At 38.3% G+C, this 15,980-nt stretch overlaps 1 long non-coding RNA gene across 6 annotated transcripts in view; it reads right to left on the bottom strand.

The window, feature by feature from the left end:
- LOC121510892 overlaps nt 1–15,980 on the bottom strand; it is a 123,875-nt gene that overhangs the window by 105,823 nt on the left and 2,072 nt on the right. For 4 of the 6 annotated variants that reach the window (XR_005991997.1, XR_005991998.1, XR_005991999.1 and 1 more), the window contains exons 2-4: nt 14,692–14,760; nt 12,010–12,117; nt 4,443–4,525 (exon numbers count right to left, since the gene is read on the bottom strand). This is a non-coding gene — a long non-coding RNA (uncharacterized LOC121510892). The remainder of the gene's footprint in view (nt 1–4,442; nt 4,526–12,009; nt 12,118–14,691; nt 14,761–15,980) is intronic. The other 2 variants (XR_005992001.1, XR_005992002.1) reach the window with 1 other exon arrangement.

Raw genomic sequence — 15,980 nt, 5'->3', positions numbered from 1 at the left:
AAACCAGATATAGAGTATGAAATTATCATTTATTTTAATACAGTTAATGCTGATTGGAAAAAGCAGATGCCAGGCCTAATGTTCAGGTAAAAGACTGTTTACATTAACAACCATATACAACAGTGTTTCCCACTGAAACACTGAAACCGTACTTGGGATATACGGATGACGGCCATCCTAGCCTGCCTCATTCTGTACATTTTTGTGTGGTTTTTTGTATCTGCTAGTTTTAACTTTTCATCAGCAGTGTGTTGGATAAAGATGTTCATAAACATTTCAAAGACTCACTTGCCACTGAAAACTTTCACTTGATAGTCTGAAAATAATAGAAGGTGATCTGCATATATGAAAGCTTGCTGTTGATGATGTTGATCGGCAGATTTAGGATTTTGTTTGATGCAGAGGACATGCCTCTTTTCACCCTCTGAAACAGAGTCTGTCCTCACTAACTGTTTAATTAAAACGTCTTTTTAATTAAAGACGCTTTATTACGTCTCTTTGAGATCTCTTAAGCATGCATGCATTGGCGTTACCCCTAATTTTCACATACAACAGCCATGCCACACTCTGCGGCGCCACTGTTTTGCTTCAACCAAAGGTAAGCTATCTCTGACACCAGAAGCATATCTATAGCGCTGCGCAGCCCAGCACAGCCCTGACCTGCTTGGGACGAGAGGGCAAAGATTATGGGGAAACTGCGACTTCACCCATCAACACCGAATTATTTAGTCTTTTTTGGGGGTTTATTTGTTGTGTATTTTGACATGATTCCATTATTTTATTGCTTCTGCCATGGAGGTGAAGACATTAAGAAGTTGAAAGGTTAATGTTTGCTCCAAAGACTCCGTGGTTTCAGGTAAATTGTGTGGCATTTTATCTCAAACATTAACTTTTCCTCATCACTGGTGCTGTAGTAATTTCGTAACCCACTGGACCCCTGATGACCTTTAGCCTGTGCTGCAGGATGAGACATTATGTTTATATAATGCAGATTATAATCAGAAGTCCATACACTGTGTTGCATTTTTAAGTTGACCAGATACTTTGAATGTCTTTCCGACTGGATCGATCTGCTCGATGTGGATTGACCTGGTTTGGCAGTGGCCAGCACCCAAAATAGACCTGCAGCATATCTGCAACGAAGCAGAGTCAAGTGGCGCTTCAGGGACAACCTAGAGCCAAACTAGAGCGCAGGCAGTGGAACTGCTCCAATTGACTGGAAAAGGGGCAATTTGCTCCACAGTACAATTCCCCTGGTGTATTGCAGTGCAGCTGTTGTGTGTGGAAATTGGATATAATTCAATCATACATCAGACAGATGGTGAGCAGAGAGGAAGGCAGCAATATCTCAAGGTTCCTAAAACACTTCCTTTGTTTCCTAATTCACATACTTATTGCAGCTTTACGGCCCTGCACAAACACTGTCACCCATAAAATTCCCTAAATTAAAAAAATAATAATAATTACAGACAGAGAACAGAATCACTGCAGACACTTCTTGTGATTTATTAACGATAATTTGTTAAAAATGCTTGACTTTTAGGAAAATCTAATTTATTTGCATTTTGGTTTGTGTTTACTGTTTAGTGAACCTTGTGTGCATGTTGTAAATTTTTAAAAAAAGAAAAAGAAACTAAATCAAGTAGTTTCAAGTTTAAAAGAGATCATTCTTCTGGTATTGAAAGAAGTATTGATATCATTGATTTTTAACTAGTATAGAAATTCAAAATTTTGGTATTGTGATCCACAGACTCCAGCCTCGGTCCACTCCCTGTGAAGCTCCCCTAAGTTCTTGAATCTGCTTTGTTTGACAATCTTCTGAAGGCTGAGCTCATCCCTGTTCCTTGTGCATCTTTTCTTACCACAGTTTTCTCTTCCAGTCAACTTTCTATGAATCTGCTTTGATACAGTCTCTGATAACAGCCTGCCCTTTGAACTATGACCTTCTGTGGCTTACCCTCCTTGTAGAGGATGACACTGATTGTCTTCTGGATAACTGTCGAGTGAGCAGTCTTCCCCATGATTGTGGTTGTGTGTACTAAACCAAAGTGACAGAATAAAGGCTCTGAAAACCTTTGCAAATTTGACTTTTCCACAATATTATAACTTTTTGTGAGCTGTAAGCTTTAAAAATCAAGTTTAAAAAAAAGTCTTGGAATGTTTTACTTTGTATGAGATGATTCGAAAACATGTGGAAATGTAACTTTCTGAAGTAAACTGCAGGAAAAAAATTAACTTTTTCATGACATTCTAGTTTCTTAGATACACCTGTGCATCCCAACTGGCCTGGTAATGCCTAAGAATCCCCCAGGAGGAGCTTGAAAATCTTCAGCCAGCTGCGACCTCGGATAAGCGTAGTAAGAAGGATAGTCTGATGGCTCCTGTCAGCTAGAAAATATCAAGATGTGACTTTTGGTCGATATTGCCCAGCCCTAGTCATTGCATTTCCTACACTTGAGATACGCACAGTCTCCAGGAAAAAGCACTATTTCTAGGGAAGTACTCTGGTTTACCAGGTATTTTCAATGGTTGGGGAAATCTGGGGTTTAGGTTAAGGATTAATATTTATTTACACAACTGTGTTGACCTTCACTAAACACAGGATATGTACTGTTGCACTTTTCTACCCTCACCCTCCCACTTTTATAACATTTTTTCCCCTGACATGGCTGAACATTGAGTGACTGTATTTCACTTAATTAAAAGCAGTGGCTGGCCTGCCCAGATGTTATGTGGGCTCCTTCTAAAAGGAGTGTTGACATTCAGTGAATAGAAGAGGCCACCTGCTAACTTAACTCTTGGCTTGAGGGTTGATTTGCATTCCTGCGGCCTGTTGCCTGGCATGATTACTCCTCACACTTCACAATCCCTTCTACTGTTTAATATCAGGGATTCTTTCCAATTCTACTACATTTCTTCTCTTTTTGTAACCTGTGAGCTGCTATGAATGAGCTTCTATTTAAGTTTGCTAAAACTACATGGCCCTCTCCACATAAACCTTCTAACCACATGAAAGGAAAGACTAACAATTGCCATACTAGGGGTAGATTAATATCATGGCTCTTCTCCTCTGGGACCCCCGTGGTAAAAAACAGGCTGCAGTGAGTCAGAGGTGCCCTGACATTCATCAGATCAGCACATCTAGTGACCACTTTTGTTTAAAATGTTGTAAAAAGGTCACAACCCACGGTGCTTACTTTTCATCAAGGGTCTTCCTGTATAAAGCCCCCAGGTTTATTATATATGTCACAACACTCTCCTGGCTTTACATAAACACAGTTACATAATGTCAGGATGTGTTTCCAGGTGCTGATATTAAGTTCTTCCCTAACACAAACATATGCATCCCTTAACCTGATGGAGAAAACAGACCTGTCTGTGAGCGACTGTTGGGATGATGTTCAGCAAGTCTGATGTATTAAGTACAGAGAGATCATCTTGAAGCTTTTAGCAGGCTGGGACAATATGTCAATGTCACAAATACCTTATTTTATCTTATCCAAACCACTAGATTAAGCAGAAAAAAAAAAAAACGAAGAAAAATCTGATGCAAAGCCACTTATCGGGTCAAATCAGAGAAAGAGGTGTTTGTGACTGAAGCTAACCAGAGATTAAATCAAAGACACTGCAGTATTATGCAGTCTGCTTTCTTTTTCTACAAAGATTAAAGCCCAGTGACTTTTAGTGGAATAATGAGTCAGACATCCACATCAAAATGCCTTTAAACTTCAAACATTCAAAGCAACTCAAGATAATTAGCAACAGTTTCTCATTATGTGAAAGCATGCAGCATAAATTGTTTAGAAATATTCAAAGGGAAAAGTACCTTTTCCTCATTATTTATTTGGCAAATGAGAATGAACATTTCACTTCATACTTCTAACATGTGTTTTATGCCCAAGTCTTCTTAACCTTTAGAGGCTTTCCAGGCTTGTGTAACATTTATCCTAATGTACTTTAACTGTTTATCTATGACGGGTAGTTTTGAGTACTTATTCATTTAGTAAGCAGGTGTTTTGACTGTCAACATTTGAGGTGAATTAAAATGCTGACAGCAGTCCATGAAAAATAATTTGGATTTTAAACTAACACAACCATAAACTGTGAAACTAAACATTTGTTCAGAGGCTTAATGGGGTTTAATATACTAGGCACAGTAAAGGCTCACATTAAGTTTAACAATAGAATATAAAAATCATTAATGGGCGCAATTAACAGTTGACATGTTGATTATTTTCATCATATATTGGTCAATTCAATATGATCACAAGATATTAGTTACTGTTCATTTGGTTTAGTAATTCTATGTTTCACCGTCTCAGCCCGTGTTAACCAGAGATCTTTTTCTTTCTGTGGCTCAGAGTTTATTTTTACAGTGTCACCTTGCAGTCCACCGACAAGGCAAGTGAAATTGTATCTAATAAAAATGTTGTGCAGTTTACCTAATTCATCTCCCACATATGGTTCTCCTTATTTGTATTCTGTGGGTGGGCTGTGGCTTCCATACAGCTCAATCAGTCCCCTCCTGAAAAGGGAGAACATATGGGTCACATTTTTACATGTTGTTTGGTATGACAAGGCTGCAGCAGGACCAGTGAGGAATGTGTCCCAACAGAGGGCAACCAATGTACAAACACTGTTGTGTTTGCTTTTTATTCACATGCCTGCATTAGCTAAGGCTAACAAAAAAAAAGACGGTTTTGGGCTCTTGGAACTGGTGAACTCAACTGTCTCCTACAATTACCATTAGAGTTGGCACCTGTGTGTTTAAAATATGTTATTCTTAAATCTTATGCTAATATTGATTTAGTATGTGGATCAAATTGGATGGGTAGGCTGCATTTCATCATTAAATCATGTTTAACAACGCCCTTCTGAGGCAATTTGTTAAACGCACGGCAAAGATAAATTCAAATCCTTGGTTAGCTTGTTACTTATGGACAGTCAGTTTTCTCAGTCCAACTACTTAGGCTTTCCAGTCTCTTTCAAAAAATTTTGCAATCAGATGCAGCTTTTGTGAAACAAACTTTCATGGTAATTGTGGTCTTGTCTTCCTTATGCCATTTATTTATTTTTTTGTTAAATTAAATTTAAAAACAAGGTACCACGTAGGAAAAACAAAGCAAATGCATGATATATATAAACCCAGTTTCTACAGATAATTATGTCTTTCTCTATCTTGTATTTAATTTCTGATTTACTGTATCCTAAAGCTTCAAACAAAAAAAGAAAAAAATAATTAGCTGCTAAAAAAGTACACTTAAAAAAACTTGGGCATTCCAGACACGTGATCAGCACAGTGCATTCAGGAAGTATTCTGATCCCCTTTTAAGATTTTGTTATGTTGCAGCCTGATGCTACAGTTAAAAAAAATGTATTCTTATTGATTTAGTCTCAGTACCCCATCATGACAAAGTAAAAACTTAATTTAAGTTTTTTTTGTTTTTTTTTTTTGCAAATTTAGGAAAAAGAAAAAACTGGAAAATCACACTGACATAAGTATTCAGACTCTTTGCAAGAACATTTGAAATTTAGCTCAGCTGCCTCCTATTTCTCTTGATCAATGCTGAGATGTTCCTATACCTTGATTGGAGTCCACCTGTTGTTAAATAAAATGACTGGACATGGTTTGGAAAGGCTCACACCTCTCTAGAAAGCCTCACAGCTGACAATGCATATCAGAGCAAAAACCAAGCCATGAAGCCACAGAACTCAGAGACAGGATTGTTGCAAGGCATAGAACTAGGGAAGGTTACAAAAAAAAAAATCTGCTGCTCTGAAGATTCCCAAGAGCACAGTGGCCCACATAGTTCTCACATGGAAGAGGTTTGGCACAACTGGAACTCTTCCAAGAGCTGGTCACCCAGACAAACTGAGCAATCGGGGAATAAGGGCCTCAGTGAATGTCATGGTCCTGATTTTTTTTTAGTTAAGTTTCTTGGGTGTTTCCTCTAGCCTTGTGTTTCTGTGTATTTTGTGCTCTGTTACATTATTTTGTGTTTCATTATTTCTTGTATAGTTCTAGTGTGTTTTGTTAAGTCTTGGTCCTCCCTGTGTTTGAGTTTCCCTCCTTGTGTTGTGTTCTCTGTATTCCCTTTGGTTATGGTGTGTTGCCTTTGTATCCTCCAGTGTTAGCGGAGTTTCCTTAGTTAAGTTTCTAGTGTACTGTTTTGTTGTCTCTCAGTCCTTGTGTTTCTTGCTGTCTTGTGAAGTGTTCCATGTTTCCTGTTATATTTTGTAGTTGCCTTCCCTTGTATGATTCCAGTTTTTCTTCCTGCCTCAGTTTCCCTCCACTTTGATTGTCCTTATCATTTTCACCTGGGTCTTGTTTGTCACAGCTGTCTCACTGCTTGTAATCACTCCCTGTGGATTTAGGTTCTGTGATTCCCTTTATCTTTGTCAGATCATCATATGTCTTCCCCTGCATTACTCCTTGTGAAACCTCCACTGTTTTTTTGCCTTTGACAGACTTTAAGTAGGTTTCATTTAATAGCTATTTTCCCCTGTGGTTCCTTAGTTTATTTTTTTCCTTGTGTTTGAACATTAATCATTTTTGTTTTTTTGCAAAAATCTACAGTTGGGTCCCCTTTGAGTTTTTTTGCAACCATGAAAGTAAGAGAGATGACCAAGAACCCAATGGTCACTCTGACTGAGCTCCAAGGACTCTACGTGGAGACAGGACTAAGTTCCAGAAGAACAACCTTCACTGCAGCCCTCCACTGATCTGGGTTTTATGGCAGAGTGACTAGGTGGAAGCCTCTCTAATTCTTACAGCAGGAATGTTCCAGGTTCCCAGCCTTTCTGTGTTGAGTTTGCATGTTTATTCACATGCATTTGTGGGTTTTCTCCATGTACTCCAGCTTCCTCTCACAAACCTAAAACATGCTCATTAGGTTGACTGGGAATTCTAAATTGCCCGTAGGTGTGAGAGTGAGCATGAATGCTTGTGTGTCTCTGTAAGTCAGGCCTGTGATTGACTGGTGACCAGTCCAGGGTGTAAATTGCCTCTCACTCAATGACCGCGGGGATCAGCCCTGCAACCCCTAAATGGGACAAGTGTCAAAGAAAACAGATGGATGAATGGAATAAAATTGTTAAGTATTAGGATGATATGCAGTGTATCAAATAAATTAATATTACAGTGTCCAGATTAGCTATAGCTATATGTAACGTCTTTCTCTTGAATCCAAAATACAAATAAATATATTTTTTGCCACTTAATTAATCTAAAATTAATCTGAAGACAGCTGAAAGCTAGCTTGAGTTTCATCTGACTGCATGAAAATGGTGTGAAAGCATGGCTATCATACTCAGGCCTCAGTTAAAAAATTATGATACGCATGCTGACTGAGACGTGATTTCTTGCCTTTATCAAGAAATGATTGCAATAAATCTATATTTTTGTGTTTACAGCAACTACTTAGTGCATTAAAATCAAATCACATTCTACTATGCAGCCCTTGTAGAAAGAGGAATGTCATTGACTATTTTATGGTGCAGTTTCTGAACACTGAACATCACATAACATTGAGTTTTGGGAAATTAAAAACCAGGGTTTTATAGATAAAAAGGAGGACATCAAAAAAGGCACACTGAACTAGAGTAAGGTACGAGAACATTTCAAACCATACTCCGCCCTTCCACAACGAGACTGCTGTTTATCTTTCACGTAAACTTCGCATTTCATGATCTATATAAAACGCGCTACACCTATAACTTAGCAAGCACATAGAGATGTCAACAGCCACCACTTAACCATTCATTTAAGTTCATGTGTATTCTGGCAGCTGTAAATTTTGCTGTGAAATTCAATTTCTCTCCCACCAAGGATATGGATACACCGAAGGAAATCTCTCGACTTTACGAGCCAGTCAGGGCCGTAATCCATCCATGAACTCCTCCACAGTGCAATAGAAAAATCTGCACAATATCTGGCTGCTTAGAAACATCTGCCTCAATGAATTCGTGACAAAGTGGTGTTAACAAGTGCCGCTGAGAAAAAAAAGGAAAGATTGTAGCATGTCAGAGTGAATGATACGCATATACTGCAGCCAATTGATAATTAAGAGTTTTGTTTCTTTGATCACACTCCTTATTAGATATTGACTGATGTTATTATTCTGAGCACGCCGTTGCAAAGAGTCCCACTTGGTTACTTAAAGATTCATAGGCGCAGCAGGAGAAAATGCCTTTAAATGAATCAATAGTTAATGGTCTTGATAATGTTTGAACTCAGACAAAAGACACAGGTCTTCTATGACTAGAAGCCACGGGGTACTCTGTGGAATAATTACTTTAAGTATAATCTCTAACACACATGCTGTCTCTGAGGGGAGCGGTGGAAAATTCACTCAGAGCAGCCAAGCCTTCCTGAAGAAACTTTAAGGTAGGCTGCTATTTTTACACAACCTTTACATTTCCAAGTGTCCAGGTTAATATTTTCTCTTTATAATCAAGCATAATTGAAATGTGACTGGGCCATGATAAATGTCCATACACAAGAGCAACATTACACACTGTATATCCAGCATAAGATTTCTCAAACGTGTCCCTTCTTTGCACTTTTTTGCAGCATGCCTGATGTATGATTCTGTTTTAATGATACACTTTTTACTTGGTCTGTAGCACAGGACTGGGTGTAACTATTCCAACTATAGGCAAAATCCGACAAACTCATCCATCTTCCATCTCTTGTATGGGAGACTTTGTCATAATTGTTGCTTTCTGGGTGATATTAATGTGTTATTCGCGCAGCACCAGAACTCTCTTGTTGTTACAGTTCGGTTCAATCCACAATGTTGAAATTGAAGACGGATGGAGGATGAAAATTGATTTAATCTGGTTCCTGTTTTCTTTCTTCCACTTTGTTTTCAGTGTATATCTGAGAGCTTAAAACGTCTTTCATGCCACGCCGAAACCTGTACTCCATAAAGAGCCGTTCTTCACATCTGTTTCTTTCTTAGTGCAAAAGAGAGAATGGTCTCTTTCTTTTATATGCTCCCTTTTCCAGTACAGAAATCTGTTGTGACATTTGCACTGTTTGATTTGATTTAATATTTTGAGGCATTCATCATCTGCTAGGTCTCCAAAAGCATCATGTGTAAAATATATTCATCTCAGGAGGCAGCTTACAAAATAGTACAGAGACATTCTTCTTCCTGTCAGGACAAATCTGTTTGATTCATCTAGACAAATGTAAAGAGTGTCAGCCCTTTAGAGAGTTTAACCTTACCTTTCAGTAACCATGATTTGACATGTTTCTCATTTTAAGTTTCAGTTTTAGGGATGCAGCAAAAGTTTTAGTTTTCAAAATTAAGACATTTAAACACACAGTCTGTAAACGCTGCAATCAAAACAATACCAAAGGATGACAAGTAAATTTACACTGCCTAGTTCAGTCCACCTCCACTGCTTAATTCTTGTTTTCTTATTTCATGGATGAACTTCGCATAATGATGGAGAAAAGCAGTTAAACGTTTCCCTCCTAGTTTGTGCTGCAAGCAATCCCAGAACACTTTCCCAGTATTTCACAGCAATAGCCAGGGAAGACACTGTTTTCAAGAGTCAAATTTTGGGCTTTTTATGTGTGTGGATAGAGTTGGATAAAGATAAGAAAGTGAGGAATGACATAGGGAAAAGGTGCCACAGCCTAGATTTGAACCCAGTCCATCTGTGTATTTGGATGCTTTACCCTAAAAATATTTTTATAAACCCGTAATGTTAAACTGAAATCCGATTTTTACAAAGTTATGCCAATTTAATAAAAATATGTTGTCTAATATAAGTGATTACATAATTATTCACACCCTTCAAATCAGTATTTAGTAGATGCACATTTGGCTGCAATCACAGCACTGAGTCTGTGTGGACAGGTCTCAATCAGGCTTGCACATCTGGGCAATTTTACTCTCTTCTTCTTGACAAAACTGCTCAAGCTCTGTCAGGTTGCACTGGGTGTGAACAGTCCTTTTCAAGTCTAGTCACAAATTTTCTATTGGATTGAGTCAGCCTCCCCAGAACAATCACCTTGTTGTCTTAACTATTTCTGTGTAGCTTTCACTGTCATTTCACTGGTCATTGAACAGCTAGTTCTCTCACTGACTGAACAAGATTGTCCTCCAGGAGATTCCTATATTTTGCTGATTTCATTTTACCCTCTACCTTTACAAGCCTTCCAGGGCCAGCTAATGAGAAGCATCCCCACAGCATGATGCTGCCACCACCGTGCTTCACAGCTGAGACGGTGTGTTTGTGGTGATGTGAAGTGTTTGGTGTCTGTCAAACAGCGTCTGATGGCCAAAAAACACCATTCTGGTCTCATCATTCTATAGAACTGTCTTCCACCTCACCATGGAGTCTCCCACATGCCTTTTTGAGAACTTAATTATGGAATTAATACAAGTTTCATTCGGATCGAGAGGTAGTATCAGACCCGTAACAGACTTTTCTGCAACAAGTGTGAAAGGACGTCACAGCATTCTGCAACGGCGAGTGTGCACTGCTGTCTCCATAAACGGGAGATTTAAAAACCAGCGCGGTTTAATCGAGCAGCATTTCATCGTAGGAAACAACAGGGGGATAAAACAAAGAATAATGTGGATTAACTGGAGAGACTGCGAGGTTACAGAGCAGATCACACTCTGTACAGGAGAGGAGAGAGCAGACACATCTCTGCTCACAGCAGCATCTTAAAAGTTCCATGATGGGTTCAAGTGAGCTTGGTACTCTGAAGTTTCCGACCTTCGACGTAAATACGTGTGCTGTGACACTGCTTAAAGTCGGACCTCCAACTCAGAAACATGGAGGAAAAAAGTCTATTGGATCTAATCGATCAAAATGAATATTCATGTTATTTTCCCCATATTTCATTTAGAAAATACAAAGTTTTGAACTGAGAAATCCAGAGTTTCGAGTTTCATTGAAAGCAGCAGCTCGGGCAGCGGCTGCCATCTGATGACGGGACATCGGGGTGTGTGTGTAAGCTTGGGCATGCACGGCTCTGTTACACCTTTGTGTGAATTGCTTGTTGCAGAACAGAGAGGGGCATTCCTTTTTGCCTTTATTGCGGAATCTCTGTGTAAAAACAGCTACAGTCACTCAGTTTGTGAGGACGGCCTGATCAAGGCAGATTTACACATGTGCCATATTCCTTCTATTTATTGATGATAGATTTAACTGAATTCTGAGGGATGTTCAGTGCTAGGAAATTTTGGACCTCTGTTGAATTTGGTCAGCCACAAGGGCGTGAAAATTTATGCAGTTACTTCATTTTACATTAAATATTTTTGTTTCATTGACATTACTTTGAAAAAATTTGCTTTCACTTTGACTTTAAAAAGGGTTTGTATTTTTTTGTCAAAAAGCTCAATTATATTGACCATGATTGCTTTAACATCAATAAAAGGGGAAAACATCCAAGGGGGTGAATACTTTTCACAGGCATTATAACCACAAGGCCATTTGCGCCCAGAGTAGAGCCAGTGTAGCTTTTCTCCCATCAGAAATTCATCCAAGAAATAACTTTACTTTTTAGTAAATGTGCCTTATTGAGTGCAATTTTTTATTGATCATGGTCCCAGGTAAATGACAAAAATTGGCACACTATCAAAGAAGAAAAGCATGTCTCAGTCAAACAGCAAACCAACACTTTAGCTCTGTCACAAATACAAATAGAATTTAACTTAACTATTCTATACCTACTTCAACACTTAAAAGTTTTTCTAAGGATCTGCAGGAACACAAGTTTGTAAATTATGGTACATTTATTAGACATTTTTATCCACTCCCATATTGTACCAATTGATGTACAGTATAAAAGGGTTGTCAGTGTTTTACATATCAGTGGGGTAAAATCCCACCTGACGTTTAATCAATTTCACCTGGATGTCTTACACAAATGCAACTTACCTTTTCTTAGATGACAGATGAAAACTTTAGATTACTATCTTTTGCAAAATGTCAACTCTTCTTTACGCATTAACCACGTTAAACTTCAAAGTTTCCACTCACCTGCATGACATTGATTCCTAAAAGCAGCAAAAACCCCTGAAGGCCAGTTCTTTAAAGTAACCCTCTGCAGCTGGTGCTTGTCAAGATAAACCATAGCAGCCGAGTTTCCTTGAAAGAAGGAATGGTAAAAGGCCAGTTAGGGTTAATCGACTCATGCAGTCATCATGCACAGAGAAGGAGGCACTGGGAAGGAGACATTAACCATGAACTACTGTAAACGTGTTGTATATCCAGCGATAGACTGCTAAGTTAAATGATTACAAAGTTATCTTATGAGATTGTAAGCAATTCTTGCTCTGATATGACACATTACGTAATAATTTAAAAGACTAAATAAACAATAAACATTCCTGAAACTTTGCAATAGCGTGCCCAGTGTGTCATCAAATCGGGCAATAATTTAGGGCTTCTTCAGCATTGTTATATGCAGGATTCATTTATCTATTTTAGCAGGGAGTGCGATTAATATCTTTTTTCTAAGGTGCCCTGCAGCAATACAATAAAAGACAGAATAGAAAACACAAGTTATAAAGTTAAAATAATCACAAAAAACATTCATAGACATACACTCATTCTTGCAAATGTAATCCCTGGTTGATGAGTCACACTATAAAGCAGTTGCAATCACTTTCCAGATGTACATCAGGAATAAGCTCTCTAAAAACAGTGACAATTACTTGAGAGGGCAGCTGAGATGTCATTTTGAAAGAATTCTACATTAATAGTGTATTTGCAGCAACTCTATCCTTGCCAGTCCCTCCCAAATCAGTTCAACCTTGGGTTTTCAAAGTGATCCAGTTCAGGATATGGTTGTATGGCTTGAGTTAGATCGGAGAGAAGTAAGGTAAGGAGATAGTTTACCAATAAGTGCTTTGTAAATAAACTGAATACTGTGCTGCTTTCCAGGCTGACCCATCAAGAGCCAGTCTACAGAGTGATACAATTCACAGTGGTGAGTATGAAATTTGTCACCTATGATAAACAGGGTGGTTTTTGTTTTGGTGGGTTTTTTTTCTGGACAATCAAAATATATCTTGATGCAACTTTTACCACAGTTGGAACTTATTTAAACTCTAAATACACATCTTAAATATTGAAAATTGTTCTAGATGCACCTCATTATCAGGTGCACACCTATTGTGACTTTATCTTGAGGCACCTTGACTCATTAGGCTCCAGGCTCCGTTCCTTTGCCTAGTGCAGTGCATCCCAAAGTGTGGGCCCCAGAGCTATTGTCGGTGGGCTTATGTCTAAAAATCGTAGGAATCTAAAAGGGATGTAAATCACATATTACATGATCAGAAAATGCTTGATTAAATTTTATTTCATTTTATGTCTCAAAAGTAACAACAAACGGCCAGACGTTTAACTCATGTCTACTTTTCATCATTTATTTTGTCTGGTGTATAAAACTATTTGTCAGAATTTAAAATAGTCTTCTGAGACATTAATGTTGCTTTGGGAAGAGGTTACAGGGCCACAAAGTACATTTATAGAGATTAATAATAAAAATGAAGATTTAAGCAACTTTGCCAATGCCTTATCAAAACAAAATAAATGGCTGGGGCTTATTAATTGTACTTTGTGACCAGTGTTAATATATCAACTAAAACTATGACTAACTAACTAACTAACTATAACTATTCGTCAACAGCCTTTTTTCCATGACAGAACTAGACTAAAACTAACAAAAATAGACCTGTGATGACTAAAACTGACAAAAACTAAGTTTAGTTGTCGTCAAAATGACTAAAACTAGACTAAAATAAATTATATTTAGTATACAATTTATTTTTCATCGGACATTCAAAATCTGTGATATTTCTCCACTGGTGGTAAATCTGTCAAAATGCAATGCATCTGTAGCTGTTCTGCCTCTCAGCTGTACAAAGCAGGAACCCCAGGTTTAGCAGAGTGCAGAGAACACACTACCATGACTTGGTACCAAATTTAGGCGAGAAAATAAATGCTTGGACTAAAAGTTCAGAATAAAATGTGAGGAATTTTTATGGACTAAAACTAGACTAAAATGTTTTGAGTCTTCGTCAGCTAAAACTAGACTAAAACTGAAAAGGGTAGAAATAACTTCATTGGGACTAGTTTAACTAAAATGCACTTCATTTAAAGAAATAAACTAAAACTAAAATTAAAATCGGCTACTAAAATTAACACAGTTTGTAACACCACAAACACTTAACGATAGTGATGCACCAACTGGGAAATCAGGGCTGATGCCAATGTTTAAAATAACAATTTGGCCCATACCGATACCAATGGTTTGTTTTTCATTAAACAATTTTACTTGTTTAATAATTGTGATTGTTAATCTGCTGCCCTTGTGTGCTTTGTTTAATTTCTTCACCAAAATAGCAGTCCTTGTAGTGGGATCTAATAAGGTAGCGATGCATACTCATGGAGTAGATACTACTCTTTTCACACTGTGATCAGAGTCAACCTCTGCGCGTAAAAAGATGTTTCAGGGCCCTTAGCGAGGGAATCAGGTAAGCAACGGACAAATCTAATGCCCTGACTATTCTCATCAGCTGTTCGATTGAAGAGAAAAGTGTGATTACGTTTTCAAACTAACTGCTGTGCAGTTAAAGCTGCGGGGATATTAAAGTCTGCAGTATATGTGGCGAGTGTGTTATTTTTCAAAGGTTTTGCATCATGTTTTAAACTTACTCTTCCACCAGGTCGACACATCCTGCTGCAGTCTTTTGGCCTCATTTCAAACTGCATCCACACAGCCTGCTGGAGTGACAATGGGAGAAAGTGTTTCATAATTTTTCAGCTAATTTACACCACATCAGAGATGCTGCACGCTACATACTTGGCTGATCTGGACAGTCAGCTGGGAGGGCGTGCGCAGCAAAAACAGACAATGGTCCATCATTGGTTATGACATATTTTAGCATTATCTCTTACAACATTATGTCCTTCAGCTTTCAACTTTGTCTGTTTTCATGTATGATAAACATTGGCATCTGTCATCAACATGTTTTAATGCATTGGTGCATCTTTCCATTCCAGGTAATATCAATGTATCTGAGGCAAAACATTGGCATTGAAATTCCCTGTTTCTGAAGAGAAAAACCTGATAAATAATAGGGAAATGTCTCAGTATCATGTTATGCTTGTACAAGGGTTTTGGTGGGCCCCAGAAGATTTTCAGATATCAAATTGGGCTGCAGCATAGTGAAGTTTGGGAGAGGCTAGCCTAATAGTAAAAGCACCTGTAGTGATAAAGCTTGATATGAGCCAGTAGCTTCAAGACAGAGAAGCAGTTGAGGTAGAGTGTCTCCATAATCCATATCCAAAACAGGCAGCATTGTAGCTTGCATTTTCTTTGCAGCATTTTTATCTGCAGGATCTGATTCAAACAAAATATTCAGACTCCATAAGGCAATTAAAGGTCTAATAACTCACTCAAACTTTGACATTATTCTGACATTTTGAGTGATCAGCACTGACTTGGTTTAATGGGAACTACAATTTAAAAATCTTTTAAACTTGATTTAAAACTTCTTCACAACAAACTTCAACTTCTTAAGCTGTTGCATTTCTAGTTTCTCTGGTCCTCAGACAACCACAAATAAGTGATTGAAGGCAATACGCCAAAGGCAGTTTAACTTTAAGGGGTGGCAACTGATAGACATCAACCTTGAAGTCTGTGACAAAAAAGGCTTTTTCAGGGCTGATCATATGAGTCGCCCTCCTCCCCTGAGAGAGGCAGAGGTCTCTCATCACAGAGCAGTTTAGCGTGGTGAGATGGTTGAATGCTAGGACTTCATTAAGCCACTCTATTGTTAACATCTGGGTTCAGAAGAATGGCTCTTTCTCTGGTAAATGTTGCCCCAGCTTAACTTGGGATTTTATTACACCATGCAGTTGACATTGGCAGCAGTGTCACGTCTGGCAATGGAAACCCCTCAAATGTTAAGGTCACAGGAGATCAATCAAAGCAGCCTGTT

Source organism: Cheilinus undulatus, linkage group 6 (assembly GCF_018320785.1).
Source record: "Cheilinus undulatus linkage group 6, ASM1832078v1, whole genome shotgun sequence".
Taxonomy (NCBI): Eukaryota; Metazoa; Chordata; class Actinopteri; order Labriformes; family Labridae; genus Cheilinus; species Cheilinus undulatus.
Note: the sequence above shows the minus strand (reverse complement) of the source record. Positions and strands in the feature narration are given on the sequence as shown.